The sequence below is a fragment of the Gavialis gangeticus genome, unplaced genomic scaffold, assembly GCF_001723915.1.
Source record: "Gavialis gangeticus isolate Ggan-Ray unplaced genomic scaffold, GavGan_comp1, whole genome shotgun sequence".
In the NCBI taxonomy this organism is placed as follows: domain Eukaryota; kingdom Metazoa; phylum Chordata; order Crocodylia; family Gavialidae; genus Gavialis; species Gavialis gangeticus.
In genome coordinates, this window is record NW_017728993.1 from 64,295,878 (window position 1) to 64,310,708 (window position 14,831).

Genomic DNA, 14,831 nt, shown 5'->3' on the forward strand with positions numbered 1-14,831 from the left:
GCGGGGGTGGGGCGGCGCCAGTGCGGCGGGGCGTAGGCGCGCTCCGGGGCTGCGGTCGCGTTGCTTGTCCTAGCCAGTGGGAGGGTGGGTAGTGTACTTACCTGGCAGGCGAAATACCGTGACCAAGCACGTGGTTTTCCGAGCGCGAGGCTCTTCCCTGGCGCTCCGGGCTGGTTGACCCCTGCGATTTCCCCAAATGCGGGAAACTCGACTGCACAATTTGTGGTAGTAGGGGGCTGTGTCCGCGCTCTTCCCCCGGATTGGCTGGTGCAAAGACAGACGGGGGTGGGCAGGGGTGGTCTGCGAGCTTTCTTTCCCCTGGCTTTTCCTCAGCAGCCTGTGGTGCAGGGAGCTCTAGGTTTCCCCTCAGCTGCAGGCTGCTGGGCAGTGAGCTGTTTTGCTATGGGGGTTTCCCTGCTTCTGGCCTTTCCCAGATACATGTCAGTGTGTTTTTAAGGCAGGCAAACTTCTTTGAGTAGAAATTGTATCTTTTGTTTAGACCAAGTACCAGTTGGTCTAAAAAAAGATGCTACATCTACTCAAACAACCTGGCCTGCTGATGTCCTTAGACCAGGGGTTCTCAAACTGTGGGTTGGGCCCCCCGGGGTTGTGAGCAACTTAAAAGGGGGTTGCAAACTTCTCAGGGGGTACGCGCAGTAGCGCAGGGAAGCAGCGTGGAGTGGTGGATGGCCGTGGCAGCTGCCATGTGCAAGCTCTCCGTCCATCCAGCACTTAAGGTCCCGGTATCACAAAGTTTGTGAACCCATGCCTTAGACCAACCAGGCTACAACCAAAAACCCAGCAACAGGTTTTGAAGGTTCTTTTGGTAAATCCAATATCTTTTATTAGACCAACTCATAATAGTTGGAATAAATCTTAGCAAGCTTTTGGGCACAAACACCCTTTGTCAGGCTGAGGGAGCATCTGCAGATGGCCTGTGCTCTTCCTGGATGGGGTGGTAAAGGGGGAATGAAAGTGGCTGTAGTCAAAGGATAGGAGACCAGAGGCGGGGAAGGGAATGAGAATAGCTGGTAAGAAGTGGAGGGTTTACCTGGGGAGGGTGTTTTTAAGAGATTTAGGCTGTAGCCATGTTGAAGTAAGCACAGAGGGAGACCAACTTTTTGGGTAGAGGAGATATATTTTATTAGACCAACTAAATAGGAGACAAAGGCAGGTTTACCTGTAGGTATCAGATGTCAGGCGGCGGGGGGAGGGGAGGCATAAATTGATGTTAATTTTAGTCCAGGGTGTTAAAATTTGCTTTGTTTTCTTCTTCTTCATGTTGTGAAGTTTCCATTTCAAACAGCCAAATGCGATATCTTCCATATTTCGTGGATCTAGGCTGTAGCCATGTTGGTCTAAGCACAGAGGCAGACTAACTCTGGGTAGAGGTGACACCTTTTGTTGGATTTGGTTGGTTTAATAAAAGATATCACCTCTGCGCAAAGAGTCTGTCTGTTTTTAAGCCTCCCTCAGAGGCACTGAGTATTAGCTACAGCAAAGGCTGGGGATTGACTGGGCTGTGCCAATGCTCCTGCTGGGACCAAAGCTTGCTCCTCCACTCAGGGTCAAGCTGATTGCTTGGGGATATTTGGGGTCAGGAAGGAATTTTACCTCATGGTCAGATTGCTATTGATGGTGGAGAGGGGGACATGACCCTCTATCCAGGACCTCTTGAGCATATATTGACAATATTTCATAGAAGCCAGATGTTGGCTGCTGCTGTTCCCCTGCTTTACCCTTGGCAGGTTAGGTCTGTATTGTGTCAGGGTTGACTGTAGTCTTATGTAGAGTTTAGATTATGGTTGTCTGAGATAGGGAAAATAGGAATGATCCTGCTGTAGGCAGGGGATTGGGCTGGAGCAGTGTTTCAACCTGTGGGTTGTGACACAAAAGTGGGTGGCAAGAATATGTGAAAGGATTGCAAACAAACTTTAAAAATGGATTTTCCTTTGGGAAACCAGAGCTTTTCCCTTGTAAGGTGGCGAAGTTCCAGACTATAAGGGGCTGCTTGGGGCTGTTTGGAGTCCCCACTGCCCCATACACTGGGGGGTTGGGGCTGTGGGTGGGGGGGGGGAGCGAGTTGGGAGTGAAGGGCACTGGGTTGGGACTGGCCATCGATGTTTACAAGTGGGTCCTGGAACAAAAACCCCACACTGGACTAGACCTCTGCAGGCTCCTCCCAGCCCTGCTTCTCTGCGGTCTGGCAGATGGAAGAGCTGGCAGATGCCCCTTGTCTGCTTTGAAATGGAATTGGCGTGTTAGATGCACTTCAATCCTGTTAATTAAGGCTGTGAATCATTGTCAGTTACTAAAGGACTTTTTCTCCTTCAGCTCTGCAAATGCACCATGTTAATGTCAGATCTGTAGGACAGGGCCAGAAGGAAGGGAGTCCCCAGACATTCAACACTATGGAACTGCACAGCTAAAGTCAACCCAGTAGAGGTCTGACTAGCATGGTTTGTCCCCTGGGCAAAACCCTGCTGGAGAATGGGGGCATGGAGGAGAAGATGAGTGCAGGGGGGTTAGGGTGAGGAGCAGGGTTCAGGCAGGCAGGAGTCTTACCTTCTCTGGGGATTCAGAGTCCCTGCCTGGTGCTCCAGGGCAAACATCCTCTACCCCTACCTGGGGCTTCAGATGCTTCCAAATCATTTGGCTAGTATCCTATGTCCAGGAGGCTTGGGGCTGCACATAGGATACCTGCCAAATGATTTGGAAGCATCTGAAGCCCCAGGTGGGGATGGAGGATGTTTGCCGGTAGAAGGGCCAGATATGGTTCTTGAATGGCTCATGGATTTGGAATTGATTTGGCTGATTTGGGTTGGAACATGAAAAATTTTCCTTTAAAAAAAATTTGAAAGTCTGGTTTGGTGGCTCCATTAATTTAGCGCCCAGGGCTGCTGCCCCACTTGCCCACCACCCCAAGCTACATTACCAAATCCTAGGAGCCGTTAATTTGTCCTACCTGCTGCTAGTCATTCACCTGTTACACTTTGGGTGACTAGAGACATTTAGTTATGGGCTTAAAGAATTGCTGCATCTACTTTAACTTAATTTGCATGCTTTGCTGTAGCCCTGAAAATCTCTGACCTGCCTGGCTTTGTTTTAATGCCTCTCTCCATCTATCAGAGCAGGCTCTGCTTCTTATACATAAGCTAACTTTAGCTTCAACTGTGAACAGGTCTGTAAACACTAAAAAGAAATTTCCCACTATGACAATGCACTTCTGGCTGCTTTTGATTCCTGAAGAATGGTCTTGCATATGGCTCTTGTTGACTAAAACAGGAAAAGCCTGGCTCCTACCAGTCACGTGTGTATCATCCTAAAGCAGAAGCATTCTACTTTGTGTCACAGAAGCAAGGGTGCTTTAGTTGAAATTCTACCTTGGCCCTTGTTATGGAAGTGCTGTATAACTTTGCATATGTGTAACTGGCTGATAAAATGCCAGCTAGTGATCTGCCATACAGTAGATTTTCTGTCTTTTGCTGAACCATAGCAAATGGCTTCCTTCATGGAACTTTTACAACCACAAGCCTGTCAGTAGCTGTAAGGATTTAAATCAGATTTCCCCATTTCTGGAGTCGCTAACACAGAAAGGAGTGTTCTGTTACAGGTGAGATATCTCTGTGGTTCTGGGTGTAGAGTTAGTTGCAGCTGTGGCTTCAGTAGTTTGAGGTGGTGCTTATTAGGGGTGTGTGAAACAGGCCTTATTTGATTCAGATTCGGCCCAAATCAGGGACAATGATTTTATTTGTTGATTCAGATTGCTGTCCCTGATTCGATTCAACTGAATCCAAATCTAAAGATTCAATGCTAATTCGGAGAATCAGTGATTCAGACATAGATACAGCTTTAAAAGTTTTTTCTACATACCTTGAGGTACCAGGTGTGGCTTGTGAACGCTGTGATGCTGGGGTGCGTGGAGTATCCCACAGGAGCATGCAGGGGCCCTCCACGTGTTCAGTGGCGAATCCAGAAGTGGACCGGAAGTACTTCCAGTCCACTTCCGGGGTCTGCTGGGGAGCCCAATGGGGGGGGGGGGTTCCCCCATACCCAGGAGGCACCAGTCACTGAGTCAGGGGGTGCTGGGGGGCCCCCGCATGCTCCCCGGCGGACCTGGAAGTGGACTGGAACTGCTTCTGGTCAACTTCTGAGTCTGCTGCCAAGCACGCTGGGGAGCCCCCTGCACTCCTGTGGGACACACCATGCGCCCCAGCATTGCAGCATTCATGAGCCCCTGCTACCTAGAGGTATGTAAAAAAAACATTTAAAGCTGTCTCTATGTCCAAATCTTTCCGAATCTCTCTGAATCGATTCAGGGGGTTCCGATCAATTTGGAGAGATTAAAGGGTCCTCTGATTCAATTCGGATTTCAAGATTCGGCCACTGAATCAGGCTGAATTTCCATTGAATCAGGGACTTTGCACAGCCCTAACACTTATCCCTGTGCAGAGTCCAAGTTACAGTCCACAGTTTGATTTTTAGATTATAACCTGTTTAGAATTCCAAGTTCCTTCCACTTAAGACTGTTAAGACGGTGCATATCAAAACTCTGGGATTGACTGCTTTTATACTATGTCTATGCCAGTAGGTAGGCTTTATGATCATCCTCTAGTCCGTATCTGCTGACTGATTACATTGTAAATCCCTCTGTGTGAACCCCAACAGCCATCCAACCTAATGTTGGAAGACTTGCTGAGGCAGTGAGGGGTATGAGGTCACCCAGGTCTCTCTCATCTCCTTGCCCATTCTTCTCTGTAGTATGTTGAGAACTTACTTTGGCAATCAGACCTGTTGCATAAATTGCTGATTTTATCCCCTGGAGGCTAGTCCAATTCACCTCTAGAAGAGAGTCACACTTTCAGGCTGGGTCCAACTCTATTTTATTGCTTGCAAGCAGGCCGACAGAGGAGCTTGTTGCTCAGATCAGTGTCGACCCTAAACAAAGAGCGCACGTGGCTTTTATTGAGCTAGCATTTTTTTCAGTTGACGTGTTACATTTTGATTGGTCATTTCAAACCAAAACCTGAGCATCCTATAAGACATACGTAGTGGGCTATCCTGTACCATGTGGGTGGAAAGTTACAAAATGCAGGGGTTAATATTAAAACAAGGAACAAAGAAACATAGAGAAAAGTAACTATTTTTGCTACAGACCTAAAATAAAAAAAAAGAAAAAAAAAAAAAAAGAGTCCACTAGCGGCAATTCCACTGTTCCCTCTTCCTTTCTCTATTTCCTTTCTCTACTGTCTGTTGGAGTAGGCAAGCCTGGAAGGAAAGGGAGTCTACAGACTGATACCTTTACAAAGCCCTTCCAGGAAATCTGGGATACAACTATAGAAAGAAACAATATAAACAGCTATGGTGCCAGCTGAAAGGTATGATCTAGATGGGAAAAGATGTCCGTGTCAATGTCTGGCCATCTCTTGACACTCCTATGAATGCTTACATTCCCTTAAATTGCTAGGTTCCGCCTGTTTGAACCTAGCCTGAAATATAATCTGTTTATAGTTTAAGGGAGGAAAGGCTAGTGGAGAACTTTTTATGTCCTCTGCTGCTGCTACTCTGTGGGCCTGAGGGACCATCCCTAGGGAAGAAGAGGAATGGGCTTGTCTGGAGCTGTGTGCAGCTTGAAAAGATCCAGTCTCTGGTGTTTTCAGGGCAGACTCAATCAGTGGTCAGTCCTTCACTTGTATCCATTGCTGTTCTTCAAGGCAGCATCTTCCCCATGTCCATTGTACTTCAGTTTGCGTTTTCCAGGATGCATCTTTTTAGCAGAGCCAGAGGCTGCTGATTTCAGTCAGAGCCGGGTGTGAGTGGGGGATGGCCCTTCTGTCCACCTCAATGAGAAATAAGTGGGGCAAGCAGGACCTTCCTTCTAATTCTGTTGCTTGCTCTGTGACCTCAGAGGCTAGGAAAGAGTCTGAGAGGAAAAAGTAGTATTTGCAAACAGCCCAGCAGTCTGTAAAAGAATCCCAGTAGGTGCATACTGCACCACAAGTTAAAATAATTAAGTCTGCAACTGGCAGGTGGGAAAACCTGTTGCCCAGCAAGGCCCCTAGTACTTTTGCAGATGAGCTGAGAGTGTCTTGCCCCCAAGGATAAGCCTGGAGCTGCTACCTATTTGAGGGAAGGCAGCAAAGCACAAGGCATCTAAACGAGCTTGATGGCCACTGCTTGCCCAATGCTCTAGCCAGAATGTGTTGTGTCCCTGGTCCAATTAGCATTTCAATTTTTGCAAGAGGGTGTTGGGGGAAAACGAGGGTCTTGTATGGGCTTGAGTGCTTTTTTGGGCAGAATAGGACTGTAAGTGACTGGAGAGAGGCCAGAAGGATAAAGTAAGTTGTGTTGGGGGATTTTGTTACTGAGTATAAATGCTCCTAACTGGTGTTTTCATGGCTGATGTTAGCTGCATAAGTACCACTTGCTCACCTAAAGGGGTAGCTGGATTTGGTGGCTGAGAAGCAATTGTATCCCATTGGCCAGCCGTTGTTTCATTTGAATGAATCATCTTTTGCTTGGCCTATAGCCAGTTTGTCAGTGATTCACATTTGCTGTTCTGGCTTGTAACATAACTGCAATGGAAACGCACATCTTTGCCAGTCATGGATGTGGGGTGAAGATGTAATAAGAACAAGGACCGGATTTTAGTAACTATTGATTAATCTCCAAATAATCCTCCACCTTGTGTGTGCTCTGTGACTGTGGCAAACCCAAAGCTGGTTGCTAACTGCAGGTTGTGACAGGGTCTGTTTAGCAAATGCATCTCTTGTCAAAATGAGTAACAGCAGTCTCACTGGCAGTGCTCAGTGTCATCAAACTACTGTCAAGCCTCAATCAAGGGCACTGGTCTGAACTTGCCTTTGGCTGCAGTTACTGTCATATTAGCTCATCTGTGAAGAACTGCTAAGGTTGTGGCTGTTGACCAGGACTGGTGAATTTATTCTGTCTGTTGGCCCATCAGTTTTCCTAGTAGGTGCCCAGTACTATGAAGGAGGATAGGGAACAGCACAAATGCTGACCTGTAACTCTCCCACTGAAGATGGTGAACTCCAGCAATTAAGAGCCTTATTACCTGTTACACTTATGACACATTAACTGCACTTAAAATGTGAACGGTGACCTTGCATTCAAGCAGTAAAACATGCGCTGTGTGCAATAACGTATTCGCTGTTAGATTTTTTTGGGGAGGAGCATCTCCACATCATATTAAGTAGTATGTGTTCAATGACTGTTCAACTGTTCCAGGGAGATGCTACCAGCATGGCATATTGGTCCCAGCCCAGGCACCACACCAGTCTTGAATGGACTCTGGTGTGGGGCCATACCATACAGCATTTCATGCTAAGAGACTGTAGTAAGTGTGACTGTGCAAGTGCACAGAATGCATTCTGATTGCAGTAAGAATAGCCATGCCATATTAAAATCTAAATAAGGTATGCAAAGTGTCCTGGGCAACAAGACCCTCGCTTTCACTGCTGTTATACCATCATGCCTCTGGGGTGTGGATCACAAAGCACTTTTGTAAGCTGAGTGTCAGGCTCTGTCGAGACAAACATATGTCTATTACAGTGTGGGTGACATTAAAGGTACAGTTGTCAACCCTTTTGGAATGGCCACTGATTTGGGGTGCCCAAAGGGAGTGAAGTGTACAGGCCTTCCGACCTGTCAAGTCAGGCATCCAACAAACTGGCCACTGCTAAAAGCTCCAGCTGTAAATTACCCAAGTCAGTGTCTGAGCAAGGGGACCCCAGCTTGCTTGAGTGCCATTCTTGGCCTTAGTCACAAGACTTACTTGACCTTTTCCTTCCATTCACTGGGTAAGGAGCATGAAAACCAGGCCCAACATGTGCTTGTTCTCAGACTGTCATCTCCTTTTAGCATATGCATTTCTGGGTATTCAACAGGAAGAACAGATGGAGGCCCTGATTTGGGAGGGGGAAGCACCAGTCCCATTTGTTGGCAATAACAAATTCTGTATCAACTTGCAAACAGACCTTGGCTGCTGCTCCCAGCAGTGGTCCAGTGACGGGGTAACTGAGCAAGAGCGCTGTGGTCACTGCAGAAGCACAGAAAGGAATTTCAGTCTCTTGGCCATCCAAAAAAACCCAAGACCTTAGGGGAAAGATCAGAGCTTCAGTCTCCAAAGAGCCAGAATCAAAGCTGGGAAATAACCCCTGGCAGACTGAAAATGTTGCAGTTCAAGCTGGTCACTAAATGTTGCAGTTCCAGCAGGCTCCATACCCAAGGCAGCAGGAAAAACAAGGTGGGTTCTACCAAGTGCGATTATTTCCTTATGTGGCAGGTAACAATGAAATCCTGGAGAATGGGGAAAGTCAAAAGTGGAAGGCTGTGGCCAAGGTGGCTTTGCTTTGAGGACTTTTTGCTCAAGTGGCCCAGATCAAACATAACAGCATTAAACTGAACTAGTCAACTACAAGAGACAGACCAGACAGAACTTGAGTATTAAACCATTTAATTCTCAAACCACTCACATGCATAATGTTCTTTTACACAGTGTTAAAAGAAAGAAGAAAATGCAATTTTTAATACAAACAGAATTTCAAGTAATACATTTATAGAATTTTCAAAGATTCCTAACCAAGTTGCTAAGTTTTCATTCACATTGTTCTTAAAGCTGTTCAACGAGAGAGCTTTTTGCTAAACTGCTTTAAATGCATTTGTACACTTCTTTATCTTCATCCTCATGTTTTACTTCCCCCTGCCCCAAACTCCAGTCCTTCTGCCTCTCTTGTCCCATCTCCTCCAAACACCACCAAAAATTACTGTGGGCTACTTACCATCTAAGCAACAAGTAGCCCCCAGCAAGTGCTGGTGTGTGCCTGGGTCACTGGGAGAGGAAAAGGGAAGGAATGTTAGTGGACTGGCCTGGGATAAGCTTGTAAAATCATTTAAGAACAGTTCTGATATCCACGAGTTACACACAGCAGGGTTGCATTCAACCTGCTGCAAACTAAGTGTGAACACTGACTTCACAAAATCAGGACTGCAACAAACAACCAAAAAAGAGGGGGGGGGGGGGGGGGGGGGGGGAAAAAAAAAAAAAAAGGGGGGGGGGGGGGGAGAGGAGGGAGGGGAAGAAGAAAGAAAGAGAGAGAAGAAGAAGAAATTAGTACAGCAGGAAACTTCAAACCTGTGAAAAATAAATCCCAAGTGTTAGGTCATGTGTTCTAAAAAAGGTTGATACATTGGTGAGCATTTGAAGGTGACATCCCAATTCTATAATATATATATTTTTGGTTACTCTCAAAACCAAGCTGGAGTACAATCTGTATGGGAGAAAAAAAATGTGAATTCTTAAAAACCATAGAAGTGACAAGGGCCCCATGTACACTAGTGAAAAAAAGAAGAGTTGCAGCTCCATTGTGGCTCAGCTGTGTTATAATATAGCTCAGCCAGGCACCCACGGACAGTGCCATCTGCTGTGTTATGTGTATAACTCTGACCTATTATAAATGGATTTCAAATATGCTTTACAGGCAAGGGCACTTCAAACCAATTATAAAAGGGTTTGGACGGGTCAACACATGCCAGTCCAGATAGTGCTACACTACGACTGAGCTGCAACTGGGGTTTGCTTAGGTAGTTTGACTCCTGTTTTTAGTGTAGACGGGGCCTTGATCTCACAGTAGGAGGGTGTGCTGAGGTAGGAGGTAGAGCTGCATTTGCTTACTATGCTGCAGGAAACAATGGCAGCAGCCGAAGGTCTAGCAACATCACTCCCTCCTCAATGCTCCTGCTAAACCAATCCATCTGCACATGCAGCTGGCTCCAGCGCAGCAGCTGTACACACCTTCCGCTTTAAAGTGCATTTCTTCAGTAACGGGGATTTTTTAAGCAACCGAGTTAAAGTGCTGTTCTAGTTTGAAAAGGGACACTGGAAAAATGGCACCATCTAACCAAGCAGATCTGCTGACTAGTGACTGAAAGAAAGGGTTTTATTGCTTTTCACTCCTGTCAGCTCTCCAGAACCAGCTGCACTTTATCAGGGGGCAGCTGCTTCTACTCCTGCTCCTCCCTCTGGCAGGGCTCTGCTACATTGCAGCTGAAGGAAGCAAAGGCCTCCAAACTGCAGGTCTCACCCTGGGATTTATCCAGCGGAGCCTCCAGGATTAGACAGGTTGTACAAGCAGGAAGGAACCCAGCTTGTCTTTCAGAGTCCAAAGCGAGTTCGCAGGGCTGGATGTTAGAAACAGGCAGACAGTGCTGATGAATGCAGAACCCCAGGGAAAGGGGGGGAGGGGGCACCATTTTCACAATGTCGCTTTACAGAGCAGACTTGCATTTTTTAAATGCAGGGGAGGGGAGAGGGAGTAAAAGGGTGTTTTACATGAAAGCTTTGACAAGAGCAAAGTGTATAGCATGACAACCTCAGCACTCAGAGAGGGAGGTAGTTACCGGTCTGTGAATCTTCAGCTGCTTGATGCAACTCAGCTATGGAGTGATTGCTCCCAGGAAGAAAACAATTCCTATGGGGTTTTTTTTCTTAAGCGGGGTGAATGCCTGGCTCCGGCTGCTGGATGCAGGTTCACTCCGCCCCTTTGAGGGGCTTTCACTGTTAGAAATTGATTGTCAGTTTAGTTTTCTTCTTACTCAAATCTGATTAGCAAATTGCAATACAAAGCCACTTAACAAGTTACCCTTTGTTACAATGCTACTGTCTGCAAGTTCCTCATGTGAAAGCGCCCATTCAGCACTGTCCACATTTGGTGGTTATAGTCTTCACCTGAACTGTTTCCTCAGTCACAGCAATTCTTTTACAGTGCTTCCACCTGACTGCATTTAACAGCATCTTATGCTACAGGCAGTTTTAGTGGATGCATTGTAAAGAGCCATTGGCCTTGTAGCCAGAGGTTTAAAGTCACATTCACAGCTTCACGCAGAAAGGTTGGGGTTGAGGTTAGGAAGTAGGGGCTTCTTTGAAATGAGGTGAGGGCACCTTCAAAAGCCAATGCGGACCCTGACTGGGGACAGAGGCAGAGAAGTACCAAAGAGATGGGAGAAAACTAGGTGCACGCACATTCACACACCTGTGCGCACCCCTCTCTCCTCCCACCCCCAAAAAGCCCAAGACCTCTGCTACTTTGTCTCCTCTTGCTTCTTATCCACCTTCTATTGAAAACCAAGCGCAAGGGAAAGAATACAGCACATGAATATTTGGTGGCAGTGTCAGCTTACCATGCTCTTTCCATCTCACATTAAAAAGAGCCTGTGTCACTTGGAGACTTCCCTGGTTCAGGTGCCCTGCTGACAATGGGGTTGTAGAATCCTTTGCAAGTCAATGGTTGCCAAGGGAGGAGTCTCAAAGCTGAACCAAGTTCCTAGGGACTAGGAAGAGCATGACATGTCATGTGGGCAGGTTCCCAGCCCTGGGACAGTCCCCTGTTGAAGTCAAGAGTGTATGTGTGCAAGTGTGAGATTCAGATTTTGCCCTAAGCCTGCATTCTGACAAGGTGTTACCAGCCTACAAGTTCTACTAACCGAATGCAACTGATGTTTAATGAAGTAAAGCTGCCATGCAAATCACTGTAAAGTGAGGTCAAATTATGATGCAGCAGCAGGCGTGAAAGAATTACTGTGGGAGCAAGATAGGAAGGTGGGGGGAACAAGTAGCAGAGTGCATTCATCTGCAGAAACAGATCAGAAAAGAGTATAAGCCTTTGACAACATGAGGAGCTGTCATTTAAAGGAAGACTTCTCTGTCATGGTAGTGTGAAGCTCCTACAGTTTCCAACTTCCAACATAAAAATGAAACCTCCTTTTTCCCAGTACTCCCAGCCCCACTTGATATCTTCACATTGCAGTAAATAAAAGCTTTACAGTTATTTCTAGAGCTCCCTTATGCGTGAAAGCCATACAGGGTATAGTGTCACCAGAGGCACAAAACTGCCATTGCTGCCAAGTGCCCTCAACATCTGGATAAAAATGTACCAGCAGCCCTTTTCTAAATCTATGAACCTCAAGATATAACCTTTCACCAAGGAGGGCACATGAGCAACCACTAAATTCACCTTAACAGATTAAAAATTACTATAAAAGGATTTGTCTATTTTCAACATTATTTTCCAGATTTAACTCTTTCAGATTTTGCTTCTCTCCATTTATGCCATTACTTCTACGATCACCAGTAAAACTAGACTGGTCAGTTTTACTTTCCATTTCCAGTACATTTCACAGTTTCTTGTGTTCTTGCCAACGGTCTGGGGTCTGAATTTCAAATACAAGAGGGGGAAGGTTTAAATAAATATTTGTACTGCAATATAAAAATAATTAATATACTAATGAATAAAGTTTCTGGGCCTTTAAAGTGGATCTTCAAGAATTAAACTAAATTCTAGGATTTAATACATTTGATAGTGCCTGGGGAAAAACAATGCAGTGATTTTTAGTAGTGCCTTAGAAAACTTGGAAAAAATGTTACTTAATCATAATATGTAAAAGTTTAAACAAGCAAGTTGCACAGCAGTATTGCAAGATGTCTGAATGTGTTTCAAAAGGTTCACCAATACATACTGGACAACCCTCCAGAAGCTATCATTTTAAGTGACAATGTTAACAGCAAATACAGCCTGATTTACTTTTAATCAAAATGGGAAGATCAGAGCTGTGACCAGAAACTGGAAACAACAGATTTCTACAGCACCTTTTAAGCAAGATGACCTTGCAATCACTGATTCATCAAAAAAAAAAAAGTTTAAATCTGAAGACACTAAAACAAGATTAGATTTTTCACGCTCAGTCACTTGTTCCACTAAATTACTCCCATTGTACGATGGAACATATGATTAGAAGCTATTTCATTTGCAAAGGTCTGAAGCAAAGGCAAACTCAAGCTATCAGTTACTTGGAAATCCCTATGACAGTGATTCTCAAGCAGGGCGCCGCGCAATATTAACACTATTAGGTGTGCAAACATCTGCACATGATTCACAAGACAAACCCAGGGATTTCAAATAGTGTCATAAACATTCAGACTTGCTGGGGTCTTTCTGAGTTCAACAGAAGAATTGTTCTATTTCTCCATAGTTAAGAAATGAGTGAAAACTAAGAGCTGGCACTTTCTGAAGGGTGCCTTCAATCTAGTAAAGTTGCGAATCACTGCCCCATGACTTTCTGAATTTCACCAAGTGCCATTTTTAAAGCCAGTTGGGGGATCTGGGTGATTGATTCCCATCAATTCTAATACATTACCTTAAGAAAATCTCAGCCAGTGACAAACTCCTGAACCAGCCACATAGCCACCACTTGCCACCTAAAAAATTCTGAATGGAGGTCTGGAATTGTGTCTGGGTATTCACATACGTTTGATTGATCAGTGTCATCTTTTTCAGACCCCTCAGACAGAGTCTGTGGACCCCTAGGGGCCAACAGACCACAGGTTGAAAACCACTGTCTTAGCCAGGCAAGGTTCTTTCCAGTCAAGCTTTGCTGGTTTACTTCATTCCTGCTCTGTCCAACCCGTCTTGCCAGCGACCAATTAAATCAGTCAAAATAGCAAAGGATGGCAAAACATGACCTGAAACAGAACAGTGACACTGAAGGGGTGAACTCCTTATCTGGACACAAAGACATACAAAAAACTAGAACTCTTGGTTCCAAAATGATACCTTTTATTAGACCAACTGGAAAATGGTAAGAAAACTGTCCTTTCCTGCAAGCTTTCGGGATCAAAGTCCCTTCGTCAGGCTCTGGGAAAATGTCTTTTTTTATGTCCTTGTATGTCTTTTTGTCTCAGACCAACATGGCTACCAAATACAACACCCTTATCTGGACACACACATCTATTCTTCTTGCCCTTTGTCACTAGCCTTCTTTTTTTTTTTTTTTTAAGCAAACAAATCAGCCTACTTGCTTCCAGCTGTGTTTCCAGACACCCTCCAATGTCCTAACATACAACTCAGGAAATATGGATTGGGACCAGGTCCAGAATGAAAGGTATTTCAGCCAGCAGAAAGGCATTCTCTTTAACGCCGGGTGCTAGCATCTGCGTTCTGCCTGCGCAAATGCTATAGTGTGCGTGCTGCACTATGCTGGCTTCCAGAAGTGCTTTTCCCTCTGCCTCTGGAAAGTCACTGGCTTCAGGAGAAGCAGAAGCAGGCTCTGGTAAGCTGAGCCACAAGGGCAGTGATGATACAGCTCCTGACAATTCTCCTTGGGAGTCTATGGCAAAGCACAGGGAATTAAATGTGCCTCTCAGACTGAAAGGGGCCAGTATGTGGAAGAGTCTGTATCAAGGCATTTGATCCCTCCCTGTGTTGGTCACCAGGATCAGAGGGGCAAGGGGTGATTTTCTGTCTGCAGGAGGCAATATGTTCTTGCCCACTGGGAGCCTGTGGCTGCGTACAGGGGAAGCCAAAGCTTATGTAAGAGCGCTAATAGAAGTGGAGGCGGGGGGGGGGAGGCTTGTACGTAGCAGTGGCAAACTGAATCACATGCTTTACACTGTCAGTGTGCTGGTAGGCCATCACGCTACAGCACTGTAGTTTTCACTGACATCTAGAAACAACTATCCTATTGCTTTTGTCAAGCAGTAAGAGCTGCCACCTCCCCGTGCCCCAATCTCACAGCCCCTGGACTCTAGGAAGCTGTGGCCTGCAGTGAAGTTGAGCTGCTTCTACCATATTTATCTGATTTGTACCAGCAGGTCTAGGTGCTCTAACTCAGTCTCATTTCACAAGGAAGGTGCAAATACTTGAGCTCCTCTTCCCAGAGGGTAATAAGCACCTAAAAAAGCACAGAAAATAAGCTCTCATAGCTCCAACCTGAACTAGCATCTGCACTACCTGATAAGAGACAGATCTTGTACTCTG